Raw genomic sequence first — 13,344 nt, forward strand, 5'->3', positions numbered from 1 at the left:
TGGTTCAATCAGCACACATTGTTGTTGTAGCTCTGGATACTAACCCAACAATACAACTATTTCCACCACTGGGCTTACTCCAGTCACAACTTCAACATTTACTGAACTACCATGAAAAATACCTTTAGACAGCTGAAGCAAGCATACTTTTTAAAAAGTATCCGTTCTTATGGACGAGGGATTTGGCAGTGCGGTCATTGAGATTTCATACTTCTTTTTGAAGGCACAGGGGGATTAGCTCAAATGGTAGAGCGCTCGCTTAGCATGCGAGAGGTAGCGGGATCGATGCCTGCATCCTCCAATTACTTTTTTTGGTTCAATCAGCACACATTGTTGTTGTAGCTCTGGACTAACAAATTGAATCAAGTGTGCTTGTCTAGCTCTAAAATGTAAATGTGAATTGCTGCGGCTACCCGAGGACGATAGCTGGGAACAACTAGTGTCAGGTAGAGCGTGGTGACGAGTTGAAATATGAATTCAAAATAGACCTACCAGTAGACAACGCTATCGTGGCTGTTAATAATATATTAGGCTAAGTACTGTTTTATACTCTGTTCTTTCAATTGTTTTGAGTTTATGACATTTTTCTCATGCAGTGTTTTAATGGGATTATTTAGGGACAGTTCAAAAATTACTGGGTGAGTGGGGGCTTGTAGCTTTCAAACTCTAGGGGTGTTTTTCCAAACATACTACCATGCTCCACACTCATGCTCCGATTGTATTCTCCACTCCGTTCTCTTGAGTATGTTTTTGTGTGGACGCGAGTGAGGAGAATGCATAAAGCAATACATTTAAGAAGCACTCGCACTCCCCCTACTGTATTACCTCACGCTTCACCACCCCATTCACTGAACCTCCTTCCAGCCAGGACAATGGCAACAATAGACGAATCAAGATATACACAAAGCAAACGTTTGACTTCACAATTATCAGCTAGATATGGGCAACTAACATGCATTTCCCCACGATCAACTGATCCTAATGTTATTCCACAGACAGCCAGCAGGGGGAACTCCAGACTCGCAGGTTTTTCTGCTATCAAACACCCAAAACTCACTAACACAACAATACAACTATTTCCACCACTGGGCTTACTCCAGTCACTACTTCAACATTTACTGAACTACCATGAAAAATACTTTTAGACAGCTGAAGCAAGCATACTTTAAAAAAAGTATCCTTTCTTATGGACGAGGGATTTGGCAGTGCGGTCATTGAGATTTCATACTTCTTGTTGGAGGCACAGGGGGATTAGCTCAAATGGTAGAGCGCTCGCTTAGCATGCGAGAGGTAGCGTGATCGATACCCGCATCCTCCAAATATTTAGTTTGGTTCAATCAGCACACATTGTTGTTGTATCTCTGGATACTAACCCAACAATACAACTATTTCCACCACTGGGCTTACTCCAGTCACAACTTCAACATTTACTGAACTACCATGAAAAATACCTTTAGACAGCTGAAGCAAGCATACTTTTTAAAAAGTATCCGTTCTTATGGACGAGGGATTTGGCAGTGCGGTCATTGAGATTTCATACTTCTTTTTGAAGGCACAGGGGGATTAGCTCAAATGGTAGAGCGCTCGCTTAGCATGCGAGAGGTAGCGGGATCGATGCCTGGATCCTCCAATTACTTTTTTTGGTTCAATCAGCACACATTGTTGTTGTAGCTCTGGACTAACAAATTGAATCAAGTGTGCTTGTCTAGCTCTAAAATGTAAATGTGAATTGCTGCGGCTACCCGAGGACGATAGCTGGGAACAACTAGTGTCAGGTAGAGCGTGGTGACGAGTTGAAATATGAATTCAAAATAGACCTACCAGTAGACAACGCTATCGTGGCTGTTAATAATATATTAGGCTAAGTACTGTTTTATACTCTGTTCTTTCAATTGTTTTGAGTTGATGACATTTTTCTCATGCAGTGTTTTAATGGGATTATTTAGGGACAGTTCAAAAATTACTGGGTGAGTGGGGGCTTGTAGCTTTCAAACTCTAGGGGTGTTTTTCCAAACATACTACCATGCTCCACACTCATGCTCCGATTGTATTCTCCACTCCGTTCTCTTGAGTATGTTTTTGTGTGGACGCGAGTGAGGAGAATGCATAAAGCAATACATTTAAGAAGCACTCGCACTCCCCCTACTGTATTACCTCACGCTTCACCACCCCATTCACTGAACCTCCTTCCAGCCAGGACAATGGCAACAATAGACGAATCAAGATATACACAAAGCAAACGTTTGACTTCACAATTATCAGCTAGATATGGGCAACTAACATGCATTTCCCCACGATCAACTGATCCTAATGTTATTCCACAGACAGCCAGCAGGGGGAACTCCAGACTCGCAGGTTTTTCTGCTATCAAACACCCAAAACTCACTAACACAACAATACAACTATTTCCACCACTGGGCTTACTCCAGTCACTACTCAAACATTTACTGAGCTACCATGAAAAATACTTTTAGACAGCTGAAGCAAGCATACTTTAAAAAAAGTATCCTTTCTTATGGACGAGGGATTCGGCAGTGCGGTCATTGAGATTTCATACTTCTTGTTGGAGGCACAGGGGGATTAGCTCAAATGGTAGAGCGCTCGCTTAGCATGCGAGAGGTAGCGTGATCGATACCCGCATCCTCCAAATATTTAGTTTGGTTCAATCAGCACACATTGTTGTTGTAGCTCTGGATACTAACCCAACAATACAACTATTTCCACCACTGGGCTTACTCCAGTCACAACTTCAACATTTACTGAACTACCATGAAAAATACCTTTAGACAGCTGAAGCAAGCATACTTTTTAAAAAGTATCCGTTCTTATGGACGAGGGATTTGGCAGTGCGGTCATTGAGATTTCATACTTCTTTTTGAAGGCACAGGGGGATTAGCTCAAATGGTAGAGCGCTCGCTTAGCATGCGAGAGGTAGCGGGATCGATGCCCGCATCCTCCAATTACTTTTTTTGGTTCAATCAGCACACATTGTTGTTGTAGCTCTGGACTAACAAATTGAATCAAGTGTGCTTGTCTAGCTCTAAAATGTAAATGTGAATTGCTGCGGCTACCCGAGGACGATAGCTGGGAACAACTAGTGTCAGGTAGAGCGTGGTGACGAGTTGAAATATGAATTCAAAATAGACCTACCAGTAGACAACGCTATCGTGGCTGTTAATAATATATTAGGCTAAGTACTGTTTTATACTCTGTTCTTTCAATTGTTTTGAGTTTATGACATTTTTCTCATGCAGTGTTTTAATGGGATTATTTAGGGACAGTTCAAAAATTACTGGATGAGTGGGGGCTTGTAGCTTTCAAACTCTAGGGGTGTTTTTCCAAACATACTACCATGCTCCACACTCATGCTCCGATTGTATTCTCCACTCCGTTCTCTTGAGTATGTTTTTGTGTGGACGCGAGTGAGGAGAATGCATAAAGCAATACATTTAAGAAGCACTCGCACTCCCCCTACTGTATTACCTCACGCTTCACCACCCCATTCACTGAACCTCCTTCCAGCCAGGACAATGGCAACAATAGACGAATCAAGATATACACAAAGCAAACGTTTGACTTCACAATTATCAGCTAGATATGGGCAACTAACATGCATTTCCCCACGATCAACTGATCCTAATGTTATTCCACAGACAGCCAGCAGGGGGAACTCCAGACTCGCAGGTTTTTCTGCTATCAAACACCCAAAACTCACTAACACAACAATACAACTATTTCCACCACTGGGCTTACTCCAGTCACTACTTCAACATTTACTGAACTACCATGAAAAATACTTTTAGACAGCTGAAGCAAGCATACTTTAAAAAAAGTATCCTTTCTTATGGACGAGGGATTTGGCAGTGCGGTCATTGAGATTTCATACTTCTTTTTGGAGGCACAGGGGGATTAGCTCAAATGGTAGAGCGCTCGCTTAGCATGCGAGAGGTAGCGTGATCGATGCCCGCATCCTCCAAATATTTAGTTTGGTTCAATCAGCACACATTGTTGTTGTAGCTCTGGATACTAACCCAACAATACAACTATTTCCACCACTGGGCTTACTCCAGTCACAACTTCAACATTTACTGAACTACCATGAAAAATACTTTTAGACAGCTGAAGCAAGCATACTTTTTAAAAAGTATCCGTTCTTATGGACGAGGGATTTGGCAGTGCGGTCATTGAGATTTCATACTTTCTTGTTTTAGGCACAGGGGGATTAGCTCAAATGTTAGAGCGCTCGCTTAGCATGCGAGAGGTAGCGGGATTGATGCCCGCATCCTCCAATTACTTTTTTTGGTTCAATCAGCACACATTGTTGTTGTAGCTCTGGACTAACAAATTGAATCAAGTGTGCTTGTCTGGCTCTAAAATGTAAATGTGAATTGCTGCGGCTACCCGAGGACGATAGCTGGGAACAACTAGTGTCAGGTAGAGCTTGGTGACGAGTTGAAATATTAATTCAAAATAGACCTACCAGTAGACAACGCTATCGTGGCTGTTAATAATATATTAGGCTAAGTACTGTTTTATACTCTGTACTTTCAATTGTTTTGAGTTTCTGACATTTTTCTCATGCAGTGTTTTAATGGGATTATTTAGGGACAGTTCAAAAATTACTGGGTGAGTGGGGGCTTGTAGCTTTCAAACTCTAGGGGTGTTTTTCCAAACATACTACCATGCTCCACACTCATGCTCCGATTGTATTCTCCACTCCGTTCTCTTGAGTATGTTTTTGTGTGGACGCGAGTGAGGAGAATGCATAAAGCAATACATTTAAGAAGCACTCGCACTCCCCCTACTGTATTACCTCACGCTTCACCACCCCATTCACTGAACCTCCTTCCAGCCAGGACAATGGCAACAATAGACGAATCAAGATATACACAAAGCAAACGTTTGACTTCACAATTATCAGCTAGATATGGGCAACTAACATGCATTTCCCCACGATCAACTGATCCTAATGTTATTCCACAGACAGCCAGCAGGGGGAACTCCAGACTCGCAGGTTTTTCTGCTATCAAACACCCAAAACTCACTAACACAACAATACAACTATTTCCACCACTGGGCTTACTCCAGTCACTACTTCAACATTTACTGAACTACCATGAAAAATACTTTTAGACAGCTGAAGCAAGCATACTTTAAAAAAAGTATCCTTTCTTATGGACGAGGGATTTGGCAGTGCGGTCATTGAGATTTCATACTTCTTGTTGGAGGCACAGGGGGATTAGCTCAAATGGTAGAGCGCTCGCTTAGCATGCGAGAGGTAGCGTGATCGATGCCCGCATCCTCCAAATATTTAGTTTGGTTCAATCAGCACACATTGTTGTTGTAGCTCTGGATACTAACCCAACAATACAACTATTTCCACCACTGGGCTTACTCCAGTCACAACTTCAACATTTACTGAACTACCATGAAAAATACCTTTAGACAGCTGAAGCAAGCATACTTTTTAAAAAGTATCCGTTCTTATGGACGAGGGATTTGGCAGTGCGGTCATTGAGATTTCATACTTCTTTTTGAAGGCACAGGGGGATTAGCTCAAATGGTAGAGCGCTCGCTTAGCATGCGAGAGGTAGCGGGATCGATGCCTGCATCCTCCAATTACTTTTTTTGGTTCAATCAGCACACATTGTTGTTGTAGCTCTGGACTAACAAATTGAATCAAGTGTGCTTGTCTAGCTCTAAAATGTAAATGTGAATTGCTGCGGCTACCCGAGGACGATAGCTGGGAACAACTAGTGTCAGGTAGAGCGTGGTGACGAGTTGAAATATGAATTCAAAATAGACCTACCAGTAGACAACGCTATCGTGGCTGTTAATAATATATTAGGCTAAGTACTGTTTTATACTCTGTTCTTTCAATTGTTTTGAGTTTATGACATTTTTCTCATGCAGTGTTTTAATGGGATTATTTAGGGACAGTTCAAAAATTACTGGGTGAGTGGGGGCTTGTAGCTTTCAAACTCTAGGGGTGTTTTTCCAAACATACTACCATGCTCCACACTCATGCTCCGATTGTATTCTCCACTCCGTTCTCTTGAGTATGTTTTTGTGTGGACGCGAGTGAGGAGAATGCATAAAGCAATACATTTAAGAAGCACTCGCACTCCCCCTACTGTATTACCTCACGCTTCACCACCCCATTCACTGAACCTCCTTCCAGCCAGGACAATGGCAACAATAGACGAATCAAGATATACACAAAGCAAACGTTTGACTTCACAATTATCAGCTAGATATGGGCAACTAACATGCATTTCCCCACGATCAACTGATCCTAATGTTATTCCACAGACAGCCAGCAGGGGGAACTCCAGACTCGCAGGTTTTTCTGCTATCAAACACCCAAAACTCACTAACACAACAATACAACTATTTCCACCACTGGGCTTACTCCAGTCACTACTTCAACATTTACTGAACTACCATGAAAAATACTTTTAGACAGCTGAAGCAAGCATACTTTAAAAAAAGTATCCTTTCTTATGGACGAGGGATTTGGCAGTGCGGTCATTGAGATTTCATACTTCTTGTTGGAGGAACAGGGGGATTAGCTCAAATGGTAGAGCGCTCGCTTAGCATGCGAGAGGTAGCGGGATCGATGCCCGCATCCTCCAAATATTTAGTTTGGTTCAATCAGCACACATTGTTGTTGTAGCTCTGGATACTAACCCAACAATACAACTATTTCCACCACTGGGCTTACTCCAGTCACTAACTTCAACATTTACTGAACTACCATGAAAAATACCTTTAGACAGCTGAAGCAAGCATACTTTTTAAAAAGTATCCGTTCTTATGGACGAGGGATTTGGCAGTGCGGTCATTGAGATTTCATACTTCTTTTTGAAGGCACAGGGGGATTAGCTCAAATGGTAGAGCGCTCGCTTAGCATGCGAGAGGTAGCGGGATCGATGCCTGCATCCTCCAATTACTTTGTTTGGTTCAATCAGCACACATTGTTGTTGTAGCTCTGGACTAACAAATTGAATCAAGTGTGCTTGTCTAGCTCTAAAATGTAAATGTGAATTGCTGCGGCTACCCGAGGACGATAGCTGGGAACAACTAGTGTCAGGTAGAGCGTGGTGACGAGTTGAAATATGAATTCAAAATAGACCTACCAGTAGACAACGCTATCGTTGCTGTTAATAATATATTAGGCTAAGTACTGTTTTTATACTCTGTTCTTTCAATTGTTTTGAGTTTATGACATTTTTCTCATGCAGTGTTTTAATGGGATTATTTAGGGACAGTTCAAAAATTACTGGGTGAGTGGGGGCTTGTAGCTTTTCAAACTCTAGGGTGTTTTTTCCAAACATACTACCATGCTCCACACTCATGCTCCGATTGTATTCTCCACTCCGTTCTCTTGAGTATGTTTTTGTGTGGACGCGAGTGAGGAGAATGCATAAAGCAATACATTTAAGAAGCACTCGCACTCCCCCTACTGTATTACCTCACGCTTCACCACCCCATTCACTGAACCTCCTTCCAGCCAGGACAATGGCAACAATAGACGAATCAAGATATACACAAAGCAAACGTTTGACTTCACAATTATCAGCTAGATATGGGCAACTAACATGCATTTCCCCACGATCAACTGATCCTAATGTTATTCCACAGACAGCCAGCAGGGGGAACTCCAGACTCGCAGGTTTTCTGCTATCAAACACCCAAAACTCACTAACACAACAATACAACTATTTCCACCACTGGGCTTACTCCAGTCACTACTTCAACATTTACTGAACTACCATGAAAAATACTTTTAGACAGCTGAAGCAAGCATACTTTAAAAAAGTATCCTTTCTTATGGACGAGGGATTTGGCAGTGCGGTCATTGAGATTTCATACTTCTTGTTGGAGGCACAGGGGGATTAGCTCAAATGGTAGAGCGCTCGCTTAGCATGCGAGAGGGTAGCGGGATCGATGCCCGCATCCTCCAAATATTTAGTTTGGTTCAATCAGCACACATTGTTGTTGTATCTCTGGATACTAACCCAACAATACAACTATTTCCACCACTGGGCTTACTCCAGTCACAACTTCAACATTTACTGAACTACCATGAAAAATACTTTTAGACAGCTGAAGCAAGCATACTTTTAAAAAGTATCCGTTCTTATGGACGAGGGATTTGGCAGTGCGGTCATTGAGATTTCATACTTCTTGTTTAGGCACAGGGGGATTAGCTCAAATGGTAGAGCGCTCGCTTAGCATGCGAGAGGTAGCGGGATCGATCGCCCGCATCCTCCAATTACTTTGTTTGGTTCAATCAGCACACATTGTTGTTGTAGCTCTGGACTAACAAATTGAATCAAGTGTGCTTGTCTAGCTCTAAAATGTAAATGTGAATTGCTGCGGCTACCCGAGGACGATAGCTGGGAACAACTAGTGTCAGGTAGAGCGTGGTGACGAGTTGAAATATGAATTCAAAATAGACCTACCAGTAGACAACGCTATCGTGGCTGTTAATAATATATTAGGCTAAGTACTGTTTTATACTCTGTTCTTTCAATTGTTTTGAGTTTATGACATTTTTCTCATGCAGTGTTTTAATGGGATTATTTAGGGACAGTTCAAAAATTACTGGGTGAGTGGGGGCTTGTAGCTTTCAAACTCTAGGGGTGTTTTTCCAAACATACTACCATGCTCCACACTCATGCTCCGATTGTATTCTCCACTCCGTTCTCTTGAGTATGTTTTTGTGTGGACGCGAGTGAGGAGAATGCATAAAGCAATACATTTAAGAAGCACTCGCACTCCCCCTACTGTATTACCTCACGCTTCACCACCCCATTCACTGAACCTCCTTCCAGCCAGGACAATGGCAACAATAGACGAATCAAGATATACACAAAGCAAACGTTTGACTTCACAATTATCAGCTAGATATGGGCAACTAACATGCATTTCCCCACGATCAACTGATCCTAATGTTATTCCACAGACAGCCAGCAGGGGGAACTCAAGACTCGCAGGTTTTTCTGCTGATCAAACACCCAAAACTCACTAACACAACAATACAACTATTTCCACCACTGGGCTTACTCCAGTCACTACTTCAACATTTACTGAACTACCATGAAAATACTTTTAGACAGCTGAAGCAGCATACTTTTAAAAAAGTAATCCTTTCTTATGGACGAGGGATTTGGCAGTGCGGTCATTGAGATTTCATACTTCTTGTTGGAGGCACAGGGGGATTAGCTCAAATGGTAGAGCGCTCGCTTAGCATGCGAGAGGTAGCGGGATCGATGACCGCATCCTCCAAATATTTAGTTTGTTCAATCAGCACACATTGTTGTTGTAGCTCTGGATACTAAACCCAACAATACAACTATTTCCACCACTGGGCTTACTGCCAGTCACTACTTCAACCTTACTGAACTACCATGAAAAATACCTTTTAGACAGCTGAAGCAAGCATACTTTAAAAAGTATCCTTTCTTATGGACGAGGGATTTGGCAGTGCGGTCATTGAGATTTCATACTTCTTTTGAGGCACAGGGGGATTAGCTCAAATGGTAGAGCGCTCGCTTAGCATGCGAGAGGTAGCGGGATCGATGCCCGCAATCACTCAAATATTTGGTTTGGTTCAATCAGCACACATTGTTGTTGTAGCGTCTGGATAACTAACCCAACAATACAAATATTTCCACCACTGGGCTTACTGCAGTCACTACTTCAACCTTTACTGAACTACCATGAAAAATACTTTTAGACAGCTGAAGCACAGCATACTTTTAAAAAAGTATCCTTTCTTATGGACGAGGATTGGCAGTGTGGTCATTGAGGATTTCATACTTCTGTTTATAAGCACAGGGGGATTAGCTCAAATGGTAGAGTGCTCGCTTAGCATGCGCAGGAGGTAGCGGGATCGATGCCCGCATCCTCCAATTACTTTTTTTGGTTCATCAGCACACATTGGTTGGTGTAGCTCTGGACTAACAAATTGAATCAAGTGTGCTTGTCTAGCTCTAAAATGTAAATGTGAATTGCTGCGGCTACCCGAGGACGATAGCTGGGAACAACTAGTGTCAGGTAGAGCGTGGTGACGAGTTGAAATATTAATTCAAAATAGACCTACCAGTAGACAACGCTATCGTGGCTGTTAAATATATTAGGCTAAGTACTGTTGTATACTCTGTTCTTTCAATTGTTTTTGAGTTTATGACATTTTTCTCATGCAGTGTTTTAATGGGATTATTTAGGGACAGTTCAAAAATTACTGGGTGAGTGGGGGCTTGTAGCTCTCAAACTCTAGGGGTGTTTTTCCAAACATACTACCATGCTCCACACTCATGCTCCGATTGTATTCTCCACTCCGTTCTCTGAGTATGTTTTTGTGTGGACGCGAGTGAGGAGAATGCATAAAGCAATACATTTAAGAAGCACTCGCACCACTCCCCCCAACTGTATTACCTCACCGTCTCACCACCCCATTACTGAACCTCCTTCCAGCCAGGACAATGGCAACAATAGACGAATCAAGATATACACAAAGCAAACGTTTGACTTCACAATTATCAGCTAGATATGGGCAACTAACATGCATTTCCCCACGATCAACTGATCCTAATGTTATTCCACAGACAGCCAGCAGGGGGACTCCAGACTCGCAGTTTTTCTGCTATCAACCCCAAAACTCACTAACACAAAATACAACTATTTCCACCACTGGGCTTACTCCAGTCACTACTTCAACATTTACTGAACTACCATGAAAATACTTTTAGACAGCTGAAGCAAGCATACTTTAAAAAAAGTATCCTTTCTTATGGACGAGGGATTTGGCAGTGCGGTCATTGAGATTTCATACTTCTTGTTGGAGCACAGGGGTTAGCTCAAATGGTAGAGCGCTCGCTTAGCATGCGAGAGGTAGCGGGATCGATGCCCGCATCCTCCAATATTTGGTTTGGTTCAATCAGCACACATTGTTGTTGTAGCTCTGGATACTAACCCAACAATACAACTATTTCCACCACTGGGCTTACTGCCAGTCACTACTTCAACCTTTACTGAACTACCATGAAAATACTTTTAGACAGCTGAAGCAAGCATACTTTAAAAAAAGTATCCTTTCTTATGGACGAGGGATTTGGCAGTGCGGTCATTGAGATTTCATACTTCTTTTTGTAGGCACAGGGGTATTAGCTCAAATGGTAGAGCGCTCGCTTAGCATGCGAGAGGTAGCGGGATCGATGCCCGCATCCTCCAATTACTTTTGTTTGTTCAATCAGCACACATTGTTGTTGTAGCTCTGGACTAACAATGATCAAGTGTGCTTGTCTGGCTCTAAATGTAAATGTGAATTGCTGCGGCTACCCGAGGACGATAGCTGGGAACAACTAGTGTCAGGTAGAGCGTGGTGACGAGTTGAAATATTAATTCAAAATAGACCTACCAGTAGACAACGCTATCGTGGCTGTTAATAATATATTAGGCTAAGTACTGTTTTATTCTGTTCTTTCAATTGTTTGTGAGTTTATGACATTTTTCTCATGCAGTGTTTTAATGGGATTATTAGGGACAGTTCAAAAATTACTGGGTGAGTGGTGGCTTGTAGCTCTCAAACTCTAGGGGTGTTTTTCCAAACATACTACCATGCTCCACACTCATGCTCCGATTGTATTCTCCACTCCGTTCTCTTGAGTATGTTTTTGTGTGGACGCGAGTGAGGAGAATGCATAAAGCAATACATTTAAGAAGCACTCGCACTCCCCCTACTGTATTACCTCACGCTTCACCACCCCATTCACTGAACCTCCTTCCAGCCAGGACAATGGCAACATAGACGAATCAAGATATACACAAGCCAAACGTTTGACTTCACAATTATCAGCTAGATATGGGCACTAACATGCATTTCCCACGATCAACTGATCCTAATGTTATTCCACAGACAGCCAGCAGGGGGAACTCCAGACTCGCAGGTTTTTTTTCTGCTATCAAACACCCAAAACTCACTAACACAACAATACAACTATTTCCACCACTGGGCTTACTCCAGTCACTACTTCAACATTTACTGAACTACCATGAAAAATACTTTTAGACAGCTGAAGCAAGCATACTTTAAAAAAAGTATCCTTTCTTATGGACGAGGGATTTGGCAGTGCGGTCATTGAGATTTCATACTTCTTGTTGGAGGCACAGGGGATTAGCTCAAATGGTAGAGCGCTCGCTTAGCATGCGAGAGGTAGCGGGATCGATGCCCGCATCCTCCAATATTTGTTTGGTTCAATCAGCACACATTGTTGTTGTAGCTCTGGATACTAACCCAACAATACAACTATTTCCACCACTGGCTTACTCCAGTCACTACTTCACACTTCAACCTTACTGAACTACCATGAAAAATACTTTTAGACAGCTGAAGCAAGCATACTTTAAAAAAAGTATCCTTTCTTATGGACGAGGGATTTGGCAGTGCGGTCATTGAGATTTCATACTTCTTTTTTAGGCACAGGGGGATTAGCTCAAATGGTAGAGCGCTCGCTTAGCATGCGAGAGGTAGCGGGATCGATGCCCGCATCCTCCAATTACTTTGTTTGGTTCAATCAGCACACATTGTTGTTGTAGCTCTGGACTAACAAATTGAATCAAGTGTGCTTGTCTGCTCTAAAATGTAAATGTGAATTGCTGCGGCTACCCGAGGACGATAGCTGGAACAACTAGTGTCAGGTAGAGCGTGGTGACGTTGAAATATTAATTCAAAATAGACCTACCAGTAGACAACGCTATCGTGGCTGTTAATATATATTAGGCTAAGTACTGTTTTATACTCTGTTCTTTCAATTGTTTTGAGTTTATGACATTTTCTCATGCAGTGTTTTAATGGATTATTTAGGGACAGTTCAAAATTACTGGGTGAGTGGGGGCTTGTAGCTCTCAAACTCTAGGGGTTTTTTTCCAAACATACTACCATGCTCCACACTCATGCTCCGATTGTATTATTCTCCACTCCGTTCTCTTGAGTATGTTTTTGTGTGGACGCGAGTGAGAAATGCATAAAGCAATACATTTAAGAAGCACTCGCACTCCCGCCTACTGTATTACCTCACGCTTCACTCACCACCCCATTCACTGAACCTCCTTCCACCGGACAATGGCAACAATAGGACGAATCAAGATATACCAAAGCAAACGTTTGACTTCACAATTATCAGCTAGATATGGGCAACTAACATGCATTTGTCCCCACGATCAACTGATCCTAATGTTATTCCATAGACAACCAGCAGGGGAACTCCAGACTCGCAGGTTTTTCTGCTATCAAACACCCACAAACTCACTAACACAACAATACAACTATTTCCA

The 13,344-nt window shown here is 42.3% G+C and overlaps 9 non-coding genes across 9 annotated transcripts; all 9 read left to right on the top strand.

Annotated features, from left to right (window-relative positions):
• Positions 1–1,245: 1,245 nt before the first annotated feature.
• Positions 1,246–1,318, top strand: trnaa-agc (transfer RNA alanine (anticodon AGC)). Its single transcript has one exon. It is a non-coding gene; the product is annotated as a tRNA-Ala (tRNA).
• Positions 1,319–2,574: 1,256 nt separating this feature from the next.
• trnaa-agc (transfer RNA alanine (anticodon AGC)) lies at positions 2,575–2,647 on the top strand. Its single transcript has one exon. It is a non-coding gene; the product is annotated as a tRNA-Ala (tRNA).
• Positions 2,648–2,886: 239 nt separating this feature from the next.
• Positions 2,887–2,959, top strand: trnaa-agc (transfer RNA alanine (anticodon AGC)). The gene has a single exon. It is a non-coding gene; the product is annotated as a tRNA-Ala (tRNA).
• Positions 2,960–3,903: 944 nt separating this feature from the next.
• trnaa-agc (transfer RNA alanine (anticodon AGC)) lies at positions 3,904–3,976 on the top strand. The gene has a single exon. It is a non-coding gene; the product is annotated as a tRNA-Ala (tRNA).
• Positions 3,977–5,233: 1,257 nt separating this feature from the next.
• trnaa-agc (transfer RNA alanine (anticodon AGC)) lies at positions 5,234–5,306 on the top strand. Its single transcript has one exon. It is a non-coding gene; the product is annotated as a tRNA-Ala (tRNA).
• Positions 5,307–6,562: 1,256 nt separating this feature from the next.
• Positions 6,563–6,635, top strand: trnaa-agc (transfer RNA alanine (anticodon AGC)). The gene has a single exon. It is a non-coding gene; the product is annotated as a tRNA-Ala (tRNA).
• Positions 6,636–8,203: 1,568 nt separating this feature from the next.
• Positions 8,204–8,277, top strand: trnaa-agc (transfer RNA alanine (anticodon AGC)). The gene has a single exon. It is a non-coding gene; the product is annotated as a tRNA-Ala (tRNA).
• A 2,891-nt stretch (positions 8,278–11,168) lies between these two features.
• trnaa-agc (transfer RNA alanine (anticodon AGC)) lies at positions 11,169–11,241 on the top strand. Its single transcript has one exon. It is a non-coding gene; the product is annotated as a tRNA-Ala (tRNA).
• A 1,251-nt stretch (positions 11,242–12,492) lies between these two features.
• trnaa-agc (transfer RNA alanine (anticodon AGC)) lies at positions 12,493–12,565 on the top strand. The gene has a single exon. It is a non-coding gene; the product is annotated as a tRNA-Ala (tRNA).
• The last annotated feature ends 779 nt before the right edge of the window (positions 12,566–13,344 follow it).

The sequence above is a fragment of the Oncorhynchus kisutch genome, unplaced genomic scaffold, assembly GCF_002021735.2.
Source record: "Oncorhynchus kisutch isolate 150728-3 unplaced genomic scaffold, Okis_V2 scaffold830, whole genome shotgun sequence".
In the NCBI taxonomy this organism is placed as follows: Eukaryota; Metazoa; Chordata; class Actinopteri; order Salmoniformes; family Salmonidae; genus Oncorhynchus; species Oncorhynchus kisutch.